Source organism: Symphalangus syndactylus, chromosome 9 (genome assembly GCF_028878055.3).
Source record: "Symphalangus syndactylus isolate Jambi chromosome 9, NHGRI_mSymSyn1-v2.1_pri, whole genome shotgun sequence".
Classification (NCBI taxonomy): domain Eukaryota; kingdom Metazoa; phylum Chordata; class Mammalia; order Primates; family Hylobatidae; genus Symphalangus; species Symphalangus syndactylus.
Genome location: NC_072431.2, coordinates 128,538,927 through 128,554,674, shown reverse-complemented (window position 1 = coordinate 128,554,674; position 15,748 = coordinate 128,538,927). Strand labels below are relative to the sequence as shown.

At 32.7% G+C, this 15,748-nt stretch overlaps 1 long non-coding RNA gene across 1 annotated transcript; it reads right to left on the bottom strand.

Annotated features, from left to right (window-relative positions):
* Positions 1-1,170: 1,170 nt before the first annotated feature.
* On the bottom strand, positions 1,171-6,537 carry LOC134731388 (uncharacterized). The gene is made up of 3 exons (XR_010113611.1): positions 6,443-6,537; positions 4,922-5,035; positions 1,171-1,283 (listed from the first exon to the last, which is right to left on the bottom strand). It is a non-coding gene; the product is annotated as an uncharacterized lncRNA (long non-coding RNA).
* Positions 6,538-15,748: the final 9,211 nt, after the last annotated feature.

Here is a 15,748-nt window from a genome sequence, read left to right as displayed (position 1 = left end):
AAAGGACAACTTTTTAATTACCCGCTATAAAGCTGAGAAATATTGAAACCAGACATTCCATATACATTTTCAAATATGACATTCCAGTCAAAGCCTTGGTAATATAACCACTGTTCCCAAATGTATCCTGTTAAAGAGAACAGATTATTATTGAATTTATGCATATAACTATATTGCTATAAAAAGTAAAAATACTCAAATTCTGGAGGGATCAGAGAGAGAGGAAAAGCAAATGTTCCTATTTTTGTTTAGAAATGTATGCTTTACCAAATTTTTGTAAACTATATATAGCTTAAAGGAAAAAAAATGTTTTCTTAAATCTGGAAATCAAAACATTGAGAAAACCAGCAATGTCTCAAGTAAAGTTTGAAATAAAGTTTCAAATGTTTCAAGTAAAGTTTCAAATGTTTCAAATAAAGTGGTGAAATAAAGAAATGTTTCAAATAAAGTTGTGAAGAACCTCATAATTATTTTTCACTTGTTCATTCTGTCTCAAGTAAGTAATTCTTGCTCTCATGTTGGTTAGCAGTTTTACAAACACATCAGTTTCTTATGAGTTTTGGAAATTTAGTCCAATGTTATAAACTCAAAGTTATTAGAAACCTGTCCTTGTCAGAATTATTTTATTCTTTCCATGAACCTCCCTGAAGACATAACACTTTAGGCTTACAAATTTCTTGCCAGAAGACTTCAGAAAGGCATCCGAATAAAGCAACTAACTGGAGAACAAGACCTAAAATGACTATGGTTAAATATTGTTATAGAACTAAGCTGAGGTCCACTCACCTGGTGCAATAAGACCAGATATCCACACCAAGGTTTTGCAGAGGTAGAAAGGAAGGCATTTATCTGCAGAGCAGCAAGCAAGGAGGACTAGGAAGCTAATGCTCAAATCCTGACCTCCCTGATTTACTGGTAAGGGTTTTAAAGACAGGCGTAAATTTTGTGAAAGCAGAAGTTACAGACAAAATTATGTCAATACATGGAGTTTACACATTGGCTTTGGCTAAAAATGGGTGGATACCTTGAAGTGATGGCTTACAGGTCATAAGCAGATTCCAAGATTTTCTGATTAGCAATTGGTTAAGAAAGGGAAAGTTTATTTAAAAATTTAGAATCAGCAGAAAACAATGTTACCTCTGGCTTGTGGATGTGACTCCCTCGGGGTCCCTCAGGAAGAAATTTAGGACAAAGAATGGTGGTCAGAGTTCAGCCTTCACATGCCCCTCATCTGAGATCTTTGTGCCAGCAGATCCTTTCAGGAGGGGTCTGGATTTCTGAATCTATTCAGGGACATATTTTTGGATGTTATCTTTGCCTCTACAGAGAACCAAACGTCTTCTAACTCTAACTTCCTAGGCTATTGTTTTAGGCTACTATTACCTTCTTGCTTATCGAGTTGTTAATTTACTTCTCAGGGATAGCTAAGTACCTGGAATTTCCCTTGAAGGAACTGAAGAGTTTTATTCATTCCTATGCTTGGGGACTTGCAGGTCTCTAAGAGGGAGTCCCTGATCTGTCACAAGAGCTGTCAAGTTCATAATAATAATTCAACTGACAATGAAATTTGTTTATTTTTGGTGGCTTCCAACAATTTTACGTAATAGCCATTATTATTACTGATAACGTATACTAAGATATAATAGATTTTTAGAAATCTTACAAAATTTTGGAACATATGTTAATAACATACTGATACAAATATAATTCACAGAAGATTAAACATGTTTTACTTGACGACGCTTCCCATAAAATTTATCATATTAAATAAGGCTAATATTTCTTTCCTGGACTTCCAGGAACTTATCTTCGATGTGCAAAGGTTAGTTTCAGGTACAAAAGACTTAATTTTGATTTTGAGAAGTTTGTCAGAAATGAAAGATTTAAAACACCTGATCAAAGTAGAATCACAGGTTACAACGAACTAAAACTGAAGTGCCAAAACGTTTCAAAAGCAAAAAGCTCAATAAATTATCTTGATGAAACATAGAATGTTTTGTAGGCCAGTTACCTAAAAGGTAAAGAAAATCCTGTCACAATTTTATATTTAAGAGCAATTCAAGGCTCTCAAAAAACCTTGTTGTTCCAACACAGGGGTCCAAACTCTAACCTTACGTCAGTGTATTTATGAAATTAATGTTCAATTTTTAGAAAAACTTACAAATATTTCTCTTCAAATTTTAGTCTACTTGATCATGCATAAATTTTTTTCAGTTGATATATTTTTCATAAACGTTCAGTTTTGTCTTTTACTTCCTGTTTTTTTTGTTTTTAATATTGGCATTCTAGCTTAGGAAAAAAATTTACTTTCCTTTTCCACTTATTATTTTGACCACACAAAGTTCTATCTCATGCAAAAATAAAATTAAATTAAATTTAAAAATTGCTGTTTTTTATTTTTTATTACCAAAAATACAGCCTCATACTTATAATTTTTGAATTTTTACATCTCTTCTACTTACTGGTTCCTTTCTGCCTTGTTTCTGTTACCTTCATAATCTGTATTTTTGAAATACCTTTAAATGACCTTCAATGAGATGAAATTGCTTTTTCTTTTTTAAAGAAGAAGATAGTCTGATATCTTTTTACAATTTTCTCATCAAAAACACATCTTACTCTCCTTGTATGCTTTACATACAGAATTGTTTTCCTTAGAAAATTGCATTTTGAGGAACATTTAGTTTGGTAGGTAGTCTTTTCACCTTTGCCTGTTTCACAATTGTATTACCATCTTCAGAAAAGAGCCCTTTAAGGAATAGGGCAAAAAATAATAATTTGTAAAAACTTATGAGAACTTCCCCTGGGAGGCCTATTAGTCTTAATAATTAACATGGACATTATTATCAGAGGGTGAACAGCAAGTTTTTAGGTGTTGTCTTCAAATCTTTGGGGGAAATCCCTTTCTTGATGTCCTGGTTATTTCCACAAACAGCAACCAATTTTTGGAAACTGCTGTTTCAGGGGTCACTTACTGGAGAACTGCCCTGGAGCAAGCCTAAAGGTCATTCTAGGTTTTTGGTAGCCATGAAGCTGAAACACTTTGGGAATGATTTTCAAAAGGTCATTTGCCATCTTTTGGGCTGTTCCTGGCAACAAAAGTAGACCAGGTGAAGCTTGCTGGATTGTTGATACCGTTCTCAAGGGAATATCATTCTGCCTCTTTTATCCATTTATCCCCAGGTCCTACCAACATGTGTATTACTTGGTAGAAGCCAGGTATTCTGAGGTCATAAGTTATAATTAAGAAATAAATTCCAAGACCCCCAAGCAACTGAACAGATTCCCTTTTGGTCAAAAGGACCCCAGGGAAACCCTGGAAGCTGAGTTCCTGGCCGTGATGGGATCACAGGTATGACATGCCTTGTTATAGCCCTTCCCTCACTAACCACCATTAGACTTTCTTCCTAAAGAGCTAAACAGAAACCATTCCTTTCAAAAGACTTCGGTACTGACTGCAGCCAAGAGCCTGACTATGGACCCTCCCTTTAGTCATTCACAACAACTGAGGAGCATTTCTTCCTGATAAGAGACCACCAACCACTAAGTGGTTCTGGCCATTCTATGGAGGATGCTTAGTGAGGGTTTTTGTACTCTCTGCTTTACCTTTTAACATCAAAGCATCCCAAGACTGAACCAGGGGTTGAGCTGCTTATTCTCGCAGCCCAATAACAAGATGCAGATGAACTGGGAAAGAAGAGAGTTTGTTTCTGTAACCGGGTACAGGGAGAAGGCTGGGAAAATATTTCCAGGCCAACTCAAATTTGCAAAGTTTACCAGAGCTTATATATGTTCTAAGCTATACATCTATGTGTAAGTGTGGATTCATCTAAAGACATAAATAATTAACTTCTAATCTATATCTAAGGCCTGAGACCTGAAGACCTTCTTCTGGAACCTCAGTAAATTTACCTAATCTAGATGGGTCCTGCTGCTAGCAGTGATTACCCTTATCTTGTCTCCTGCTAAATCATTAAACTTTGGGGAGTTCCTTCAGACCCCTAGTAAAACATGTTTGTGGAGGTCTGAGGAGTACCTCAATTGGTCTATGATGCTTACTGATATAGTTAGGATCTGTTCCGGATATGATAGTTACTGACAATTACTGATAGAAGAGTATTAAAGTCTCCAACTCTAATAGCAGTTTTTCCATTACTCCTTGCAATTCTACCACTTTTTGTCTCACTTGTTTAGGTGCTCAACTTTTAAGTGCATACATATGAATATTTGCTGAGTATTGGAGTATTGACCTTCTATTATGTAATTCTATCCCTTGTCCCTGACAGTGAGGAGACATTTAGGCATTCTTCATTTTCCCCAATATTATGAAAATTACAGAATTAGATTTCCTTCAAGATGCTCTTTGGAATTTTAACTAATGTTGATAACTGAGGGATCCACTCTGCCATGAGGGAACTTGAACTCTGTTTCAGATCAGAATTAATGTTGTTTGTCATACAGTCATATTAAATGAGAGAAAGAAGAACCCAAGGGTGTGGAACAGTTTTCAGTGGGTGAATAAATTGCTCAGCAAGTATAACTGAGATGTAGACTAAAGTGATCACTGCAACCTTGATGTAATCACTCTGCTGATAAGATAATTAAACAATAACTTCGAAAGTAGATATGAACTATCTGAAAGAACTCATCTACTCTGTTTTTACATAATTATTGAGTTGATGTTTATGGGCAAGCATTCTGGCATTACATAGGAATATCTTGTCCTCTCATAAAGGTTTTACATGATGTGATGGAGAGACTACAAAATTTGGAAGAAATATTAATTAAAAACCAATGCTAAGTTTATTATTATAAGTTACAAAATGGTTCATGACCTTAAGCATATCATTTGTTACTCAGAGTCAAATGTGCAACAAATAATGTTAACACTGTGATAGATGCTACAATGAAATTATAAACTTACCTTTGCTTCCAGAAAAGAGTAATAAGGAACCTCTCCCTGTGGACATTAGGTCAGGTTTTACAATAGGAGAGATACATGAGCTGATTCTTGAATGTCCAAATGAGAAAGAACATTCTAAGAACAAAGAAAATAGCAGACAATCATTTGTATATGACTCATAGACTTTTAAATCAATTAATTGAATTTGAGAATTTATAAGATTTCTCAAACCAAATTATTTTTAATTATTTTTTGAGGATAGGAATTCCATATTCCCTGAGTTTATATGTACATTATACTAATATGTACATATTAGCCAACTTAAAATTATGTGTGTCTTATAGGTGCTCTACATACCATGGGTTGGTTGTTTACCTATACTTTAAGATTCACTTGTGGTTACTGATAATCCACTTATTACAATAGCTCAGATTCAAAGCACATGGTTAAATAAATATATATAGACATATAATATGTTTATTAATACATTATTATATTAATATATTTAATTTATATTTTAATTATATGTACTAATATTAATTATTCTGTATAATATTGATATGTTATTGTAATTATAAATATATTATATATAAATGTATACATGTACAATATATTGAGAGAATATTTTATGTTTGTAAATAGCCATCTTTTAGTAAGAGGTGTGGTTTTGGCTTACATTTGGGTGAAAAACAATTTTCTTTTTGTTGATAGTCTTCATAAATAATTTTGACTCTAAAAGAATTAGAAAATATTTTGAACACCATTAAAATGTTCCAATTTTTTCTTTTTTTTAAGGCATATCACTTTTTATCTAGTGCAGATTTGTTGGCAAATGTCTTAATCTTGATGTGTTTTATTCCAAGAGTCAGCAAACTTCTCTTGACCATTTGAGGCCTTGAAGAATGTATAAACTCTTTAGAAACCACTAAACTCTGCTTCTGTAGCACAAAAATAGCCGTAGATAATACGCAAATGAGTGGGCTGGCTGTGTCCCAATGAAACTTTATTTACTAAAATAGATGACTGCAGGCAGGCTACAGTTTGCCAATCTTTGCTTTAGTCTATTTAATTTTTTTCCTCCCTAAATGTGACAAATGCTAATGTATAATGTAGAAAAAAATGTGAAGCTCAATCAGTCCTTCAGGCAAGGAATATTATTAAAAATATTTGAAACTGTGTAAGAGAAATATCATGATATGTTTGAATGTGCATTCAGGATGATGTATTTTAGACTTTAAGTACTAAAAAAGCTGAAAATATACCTTTTGTAATTCTAAATGTCTGAAGGTATTACACAGGAATGTAAGATACTTTCAACTAAAGTCATAAAATAATGTCATTTACCAAATATAACATTTAGAAGCAATATTAATTGAAAATTAATGCTAAGTTTATTATAAACACAGTTCATCCAAAACCTATAACTTTCCCTTTTAACTTACTTTATCAGAACCTTACATTTCTACTTTGAATATTCGACTATGTATATTCTTTGTGGATGCTGAAAGAGGGAAGAAAAGAGAAAAAGGAAAAAGAAATCACCTTGGCTTTAATAACAGTAGCTCACATCAATTCTAAGAAGTTGTTACATCAACTTTTCGGGGAAGACTCCACTGGTGGTGTTTATTTTTCATTAAATTCTGATTCTTGACAGAAGAGCTTACTGGCAGTAAAAGTAAAAAAATAACAAAATGTAATACAAAAAAAAAAATAACCTTGAGTCATCCTAGGTAGAACCATTTCTGTTAGATTAAAAACATATTTTCAAATCTTTTTTCTAGTATTAAACAGTTGCTATCTAACAATGATTTTGAAAATCATATAGAATGCAAAAATTTTGAATGTGAATCAACATTGTTAATGCTTATGTCACTGCCACATTAATTTTAAATTACTAAAATTTGAACCAAGATGACAATAATAATGATAAAATATTTGAAGGTGAAAACAAAAGAAAAAGTAACTAAGAATACAATATTTACTCTAATAATAGGTGAGTATGATAGAGATTAAGTTGATTGTGAATATTTCCATGTCAACTCTACATCTGTATAGGCAGATATTGATAAAGACAGATAGTATGGTGAGTTAAAATTGTTAATGTAAAATATGTGATATGGAGTGAACTAGTTGAAAGAATTCATCTGGGCCAGATCAAGGTAATAATAACACATATATTACACCCTGTCAGGAATAAGTCATTTATTTACTTCTTTTCCAAGACAAGGCATACTTACAAACATCCTTTTTGTGCTGAGCTGTCTTCCCAAGAAGTAGTTGATGTCAGTTTCAAGTCAACCATTCACACTGCAAACAAAGCCTATAATATCTGAGAGGTTTTCTTATGTGCTGTGAAGTAGATGAAGAATAAAAATATCAGGGAAGGAAGAGAGGAATGAGAAAGGAAAAAAAGGAGAGAAAAAAACATAATTAAAAAGAAAGACAGAAGGAAGCTCTACCCCATTCTTTTGGTTTTTTTCCCCCTTAGAAGCTGGAGAACTAAATTCAGAAATTTCTAAAAGTAGCAGGAAATATATTTGCTGATTGTGGTTGGGTATTATATTTTAAGATTTTTTTGGCCAAATTCAGATGCTATGTTGAGAGGCATAGCAATGACACTTGTGAAGACTTTATATATATGTAGTTTTTCACACCTATCAAGAGATTGCCCATCTATTTCAGGAACAAGACATAAAACAGTCTTCAGTTAGCCTAAGTAAGATTATATCCTTGCAGATTATCTTCTCGATATGGCAAAAGTAATGAACTGAAATGTTGTTAGCAATTCAGGCAATTATTTTCCATGGGATAAGGATGTCTGGTCTTCTCCTATTTAGACTCTGAAAACTTTTTGTTCTCATACAGGCTAAGAGAAAAACATGACAATGCGTATTGGCATTAGAGAATCTTTTGTTCCATGATGGATGTGCTCCTTCTAGGAAGAGAGGATGCTATTGGACCTCATTCATTAAATTGATGTAATGGTGGCATGAACTATCATCCACAGAGATTTTCAATTGAATGTTACTCCACCAATTACTTTCTCACAGCCTAACGGAGTGCCCATAACATTAGAGACTGATAAATTGTCCAGTGCCAATTAAAAAAAGACACTTTCCCTCTAAGCCATTTAGCTACAATATTCTCCCTTAACTAGATTAGGTTCTATAAATCTGACAGGTATGATGAAAGTTTATTTGTAAAATTCTTCAATTGAATTTTTGAAACTATATACCATAGGCTTCTGGGTTTCCACCCTGGGTCCAATGTCAGGAAGGACACTTATCGACGTCATTGAAAGACATTCTAAGTAGATATTGCAACAGAAATATGGAAGGATTCAAATGTTTTGAGTAAAAATAAACTAATTGTGAAGAAAAATGCACCCGTTCATTTATCAATCATGTATTGAAAACTTCAAAACTTCTTATGGACCTGCTTAGTACAACATAAGGCAGTATAAACTCTGAAGTTATATATTGTCCTCTGCCTTATACCTCCCACCTCTTTCAACTCATCTCAAATTGTTGGGTTTTGCAAAACTAACTCTTTTACCTAGAGAAATATTTTCTACTTTAGTAAGTAGATTTAAATCATAATGCAGTCACTGAATGTACATCAGCCTCTGCTTCTGTTAGGTTTTTTGCCAAGCTAATGAATAACAGATTTTAATGTTCTTTTTTTTACCCGCATTAAAATCTCCTTAGGATTTTAGCATCCAACACATAAGAAGTAATATTTTTGTGACTTTTATCGTGGGAATTAGGTAATGAATATAGCCAGTTTTCTTGCTTGAGAAGTAGCGTGTCATACTGTTTAAAAGCCTGGTGCCTGATTTTGAATCTCATTTTCACTATTCACTAGTCATATGACCTTGGGCAAGTCATTTACTGTTCTATGTTTCTGTGCCCTTCTAATAATATTATTATAAGTTTTAAATATAAATTAAATTAAGAATTTAGAAACGTGACAAGCATATTATTAGCATTCAATGTATACACTTACATCAAATACCAAAAAAACCCCACCTCTTTTGAAACAAAGTAAATCTAAATTTAATCATTATTTCATTTAAAAAGCATTTGGTATACCCAGCCAAAGCTTAGGTATTAGAGATATATAGGTGAATAAAAAATGCAAATACTTGCCACGAATTTAGGGATGGCTCAGAAGACAGATGCATATATGTAATAAAGTAAGTCAATCATAAAAAATATTAATGAGTACTAACATTATAAGGTTAAAATAAATCCAGAATTGTATTGTTTACTCCTTGGAAATTTTAGATTAAATATACAGCTCTCTACAATCTATATCTCTTTCTGTAGATTCTATTGCCCAGCTCACTGATACCTTTGCTCAAGTGGATCTAACTAAAGAAAACACACGGGGAAAGCATTTATTACCTTTGCCTAGAGAGCAAGTTTCAGTGTAGGACACTGTGTTCTCTTCAGCTTCTTAATGATGGAGCATCAGTTTAAGCCCTTTTTGGGACACATGGTTTTATTTCAGCATTGAGAAATTCTTTCTCATTTTTGTCTTGTACAAAAATAAAATAAAACTGGCAGTGTTTCAGGAGCTTTAATGGACTTTTGGTATCAGCCAAAATGAGTATTTGACTTAACTGCATATCCATAAACAATTAAAAATTGCATAAACTATATGAAGAACTAATTTTCAGGTATTGGACTATAGCTAACACAAGGCTGTGATTCTTGAGAGATGGGAAAAACAACAGAAGAGATCCATAGTCTCTCTCTCTTTTGTTTGTTTTTGTCTTAGGACACTTTATAAACAATTGTAATTTCACTGGGCAGAGGAGAATGAGATGACAGTTTCGGGCTCCTGAGGTAGCAGTCTTGTAATGTTTTCAAGGTAACAGAGAGGAGAGAACTGAATAAAGAAAACAGTCTAAAAATCTATATAGGGATCCTCTTTAGTCTTTAACCACATTTGTATGTGTGCTCAGGGCCATGAGACCTGGACGAAATCAGGTGCTGGAGAAGGAGAGAGGTTTGTGAGCTGACAATGGAGTCTAGAGTTCACATGGTATAGGGAGAAATGAAAGAGTAGCCAAAGTCAACAGACTTTGACAAAGAATATATCAGGCATTTAATCAAGACCTCCCTGCATCCTCCCCTCCAAGAAAAAAAGCTACACTTTAGGAATGGGACTACTCTAGAACTACCATAATCCAACCTAAAAACAAGCCCTGACAGGATAAAGCTGATCCTTCAGGAAACTGACTGCCATCAAGAAAAAACGAACATTCAAAAAAATCAACAAAAACACATAAAAACATTAAAAATAATATTCGCAATGCCTAGTATACAAAAAATGTTACAAAACATGGGGATCAGCAGGAAAAGGTGACTGATAACCAAAGTAATAAGCAATCAATAGCAGCAGAGGCAGAGACGACAAGGACATTAGATTTAGAGGATAAGGAATTCAAAGCAGCTATGAAACACTAAAAATGTGTTCAATCATCCAAAGGAAAAATATAAAAAACATAATGAGAAAACAATTAGGGTCACAATAGACAGATGGAAAACATGAGAATGAACCTAGTATAAATGCAAAATCTGGAAAATACAAAATCTAAAATGATAAATGCAGGGATGGGATTAACAGTAATTAATTATTAATAATTTAAACACTATAGAAGAGGAAGTCAATGAACTTAAAGAAAAGGCAATATACATTCTCCAAACTGAAGTAAAAAAAGAACATTAAAATACTGAAAATAAGACAGAGTGACTAGTGACCTGTGGGGTGATATTTGGAGGTCTGATTTAAGAGCCCATCTCTAAACTGTTATGTCTATGTTAGCTTAATGATAATAATTTTCATAAATAACCTGCTATGTCTGGGTTGTTATAGAGTGCCTGGTTCTAAATATGAAAATATAACAAAAAATTTACCTTTGTTTTAAGTGATTTGGAAAGCAGTTTCAGAAATTCTACCTAGTTTTGAGGCAAAAGGAAGAATTCACTATAGTCATTGGGTAAATAGTTCTTGAGGAAGATGAACTATACTGTGCTAGGGTTTTAAAACTAGGAATATATCATTTCATAAGAACTTATCTCTTGTGTATCTCAACCTATAAATTAATTATTTTTCTACAGAAGATGGTAATTCTGCCTCTACATATAAATTTAGTCTACTCGAGATTTCTTTTTTATTTTTAAAAAATTCAGTTATTCAATTTACATTTTTCCATTGCTTTTTAAACAATAAAACTACATAGAATAATAAATATAAAGTAAAAATACATTGACTACCTAGATACCTCTAGTAATCCCATCACATTTTGGAAGCATCTTTATTTTCTTACATTTTAAAATAAATCATATTTTTTGAAACACCTGTCATTTTTGTCAGCTGTGTAAACATTACTGTTTTACATTTTATAGACTTTAAAAAAATTTACTTTACAATTTATTTTGCTTAGCTAAAGGTCATCAGAGAAATGTTATAGTTTTTATGTATTGGACTTCAACATATATTGATATAATTTGATATTTCACGACTTGATTGAAAATTTGTAACCAGTATAATGCTGAAATTCTAAACATCTCAAGGAGAGGAAGCAACTGTCATTTTCTAAAGCCTATGCTGTGTCAGACACTGTATTGACCCTGGAAGACTGATATTATCAGGACCTTGTGCAAAAGAAATTTCAGGCTAGAACAGATTAACAGAGTTAAGCAACTAATAAGTGACAAAATTAGAATATAAACTCTAAGGATCACACTCTTATCTCTAGGATTCTTTTCAATAGGGAAGAGGAAAGCCGTAGGTGACTTTGCCTCAGGTTTTATAACGCAGTTACTAAATCATGTTATTTTTGTTACATTCAATAAAACCTTTTTATTGGTTTCTTTTTGCTTACATCATTACCTGAGAGATTGATGTGACTTTATTTTTTTCCTCAAACTAATTTTTAGATAAATATAAACACTTTACTGCATTTGTGTTATTCACCTTCTCTACAATGGCTTTTAAAATCTTTAAGCTCAAAGTCATACAGGACATAGAACCATATAACACTAGACAGTTGCAAACACAGAGTTAGTTCAAGCTGATCAAGTCAGTGTTAATTTAGAATTGATACTTAGGTCCAGAATTGTAAAGATATGTTTGCAAAGTGACAAAGAGTATTTTAGATTAAAGCTACATAAGTTATTCAGAAAATTTTCCTGCATATTTCGGTCCCTTTTTTCTTCTTTTTTTCTTATAACATCTCATGTCTCAAACTAAACTTCAAAGGTGTATTTAACAATAATTGTTGTCTATTTGTAGCAATATTAAAAGATGTTATGTGAAAAATAAGTTTAAAGGTCAAAAAAGTGAGGGTATATTCTAGCTTTAACAAAATAGAATAGATTTACTTACTTAGGGAACACCACAAGTCTGAAAATATTTCTGTGCATAGTGATTCTCTGAACCATATACAGAAAGCAGGTTTCCTAATTTTATCTGATAAATCACTCCTCATAGCAGTTGGTCTTTTAAACTATTATTTCAGGCAATAGACTTTGTAAAGTGTTTTCTGAATGGGTCTGTTGATTTTAACCACAAAGTCAAGGTCAATTTTCCTTTTAGGAAAGACACTTAAACGATCAGAGAAATTCTACGTATTATTCTTATTTTACATACATTATTTGTATTTAATCTGCACATTTGATTATATAGTATTAGTTTCAATTTTATGGATGTGACAGCAGAATAACAAACACTTGTATTTGCTGAAGGTAAGTTTGTGATGTGGCAAAATGCACTACTGCCTCACTGCTCTTTCCCTGCCATCCCAAAGATAGCATGGACAAGTTCTACAGCAAAACTAAGTGAAAAGGTATTCAAGCAAAGCCAGAGTCTGAGCTGTGGGTATAAACTATTTTCAGCTCCAATACCTGTGTTATATCAGCTTCTGCTGAGAAAAACTTAAGAGAAACAGTGAAATATTTACTGCAACACAGGAAGTGGTCCCACTAGCAATACATGAGTTTCAGTTCATCCATATCCTTAGCAACACTTAGTAAAATTAGCCCTTTTAATTTTAGACATTGCAGAATATATAATACCTCTATGATTTCAATTTGTATCTCCCTAATTACAATGATGCTAAGCATCTTTTCTTGTACTTTTTCATGTTTCATGCTTTTCATGTTTTATTGCCATTTATGGATCTCCTTTGGTGTGTTTAAATATTTGGTACATTTTTAAATTAATTTGCTTGTTTTCTTATTATTGAGCCTTGAGAGTTGTTATAATCTGAATACAAATTTACTTTTGGATATACGGTTTGTAATTATTTTCTCCCAGTGTGTGGCGTATATTTTCATTCTCTTACAGTGACTCTCAAGGAGCAGATCTTAGTTCAGATAAATCCCAATTTATATATGTTATTGTCTTGTGGATTGTGCTCACAATTTCTGCCTTTTATGTGGAGTGTTTTGACCTTTTACATTTAGCATAATTATTGATATTATATTATAACAAATCCTTAGTTTTTACAGTCTGATTGATTCTCCCCTTTTTCTCACTCTTTTGAATATTTATTTATGATTCCATTTTATCTTCTATGTTGACTTTTCGCTACGTGTGTGTGAAAAACATTTTTATTTTGTCTTTGCTTTTGAAAGATATTTTCAGGGGTTATGATATTCTAGTTCAACAGATTTCTCAAGACACACCTTGCATGGTCTTTAAAAATAAGCCTGCTGTCGTCATTTTTCCCCCACTATATATTATGTCTTTTTATTTTCTGGCAGCCTTTAAGATTTTTTTTTTCTTTATGGCTTATTTTAGTAATTTAATTTTAAGGTAGTTTGGTGTATTCTTTTTCATGCTTACTGTGTTGATGTTTATTGAGTTTTGTGGGTTTGGCAGTTAATAATTATTGTCAAATTTATTTTAAAAATTCAACTATTATATCTCCATACTTATTGTGCACTACCCCACATTCTCCCTTCTCCTGTAGGGTCTTTGATTACATATATTATTAATCTGCTTGAAGTTTCACACAGCTCGCTGATGGTTCTCTCATTTTCTTTAGTTTCTTTTTTGGTTTTCTCTATGTGTTTCATTGTGAATAGTTTCTTTGGCTATGACTTCAAGTTCACTTATCTCTTCTTCTCCAATGTTTAATATCCTGTTAATGTTTCATCACATGAATTGTATTTTCAACTCTAGAAATTTGATTTGAGTCTTTCTAAAATTATCCCATTTCTATTTAACATGTTTTGTCTTCCCTGTACTTTCTCAGACACAGGAGAAATAACAGAGTTGTAATAACTTTTTAATCTCCTTGTCTGCTAATTCAATCAGGTATGTCATTTTACAATGCTTCCCTGGATTAAATCTTACTTTCATTATAAATCACATTTTCCTGCTTCTTTGCACTACTGGTAGTTTTTGACTAGAGCTAGTCATTGTATATTTCACCTTATTTGTTTAAATAATAAAAAAAATTTCTATTCATATTCTTGAGTTTTGTTCTGGTACATAGTTAAGTTACTTGGAAACAGTTATTTCCTTTTGAGTCTTGTTTTTTGGCTTTGTTGGGGGGCCAAGGTAACTTGTAGTCTAGAGGAATTTTTTTTTTCACTAAATAAGGTGTAAGAGTCTGAAGACTTATTCCAATGTTCCACGTGTTAAGAGATTTTCTACCCTGGTTGATGGCATAAATCCCCAACCCTGTGTGAGCTCCCAGCAATTGATCTCTCTGCCCTTTTTTGTAGATTCATGTACTGTCTCAGTTAGTTTCCTCATATATATTTGCTAATCAGTACTCATCTAAGTATCATTAGATGCACATTCTGTAGATCTCTGGAATTTTCTTTTTCTATAACTTCTCTTTTTTTTTTTTTTTTCCAACATTCTGCCTAGTGAACTGTAGCTACCTTGGTTTCTCTGGACACCCAGGTTTGTTCTCCACAACCAGACACTCCCTAGGCAGTAAGTTGGGACAACTGTTTGGCTCACTTTCTCTGTTTCCCTTCTCTTAGTTATCACTGCCCTCCACTGCCTATTGTTAAAATCCTTAAAATTGTTGTTTTACTATGCTTAGTTCATGTTTCCAGCTGAGGATTGTTCCAGGTTCTATTACTTTGTCTTAGCTGGAAATGGAAGTTCTATCAATGTGTATTTGTTTTTTCACTGAAGTTGTTCTGTGTATTTTGATGGAAGAAAATTGAGAGATATGGGAACTATTTTACAGACATGCTCTTCCCAGAATTTACTCGTATTTCCCCTTCTCTACACAAAGGTAGAAAAGCCTTTGCGTACCTTTGTAATCTGTGTACTAGCTTCTTATTTCAGTAAACCATCACAAAGTTCAAAGTTTGACTTGCTTTTCTCTTCCATAATCACTTGTAGGAGGTCTAGATCTTTACATGGCTCCTCATGAATTCCTTCCAAGTCTTATCCTTACATTTCCCTATGCCTAATTTACGGGGTTATCCCTGGTGATGGAGAATTTGCAATCACAAAACCTGTGATTCAGAAAAATGCTATTTATTCAGGAATTAGCTAGAGCTTGACACCATTTTCCACACTTTCCACTCTGAAACATACTCTTTGAGTAAATTTTCTTTGTTCATTTTTTCCCCACTGTTTGCATTACTATTGGCTTGATAACCCTTAAATGCACTGATGTATGTAATAGCAAACAACATTTTATGGTCCGTCTCTCTCACCTTTGCTTTTAATTAAGAAGGCTACATGAGCTTCATATATATATATATATGAGTATATATAATCTACGTATGTAGATTATTTACATGTATATAATATACATGTAATTTACACAATTATAATTATGTAATTATATGTAATAATGTA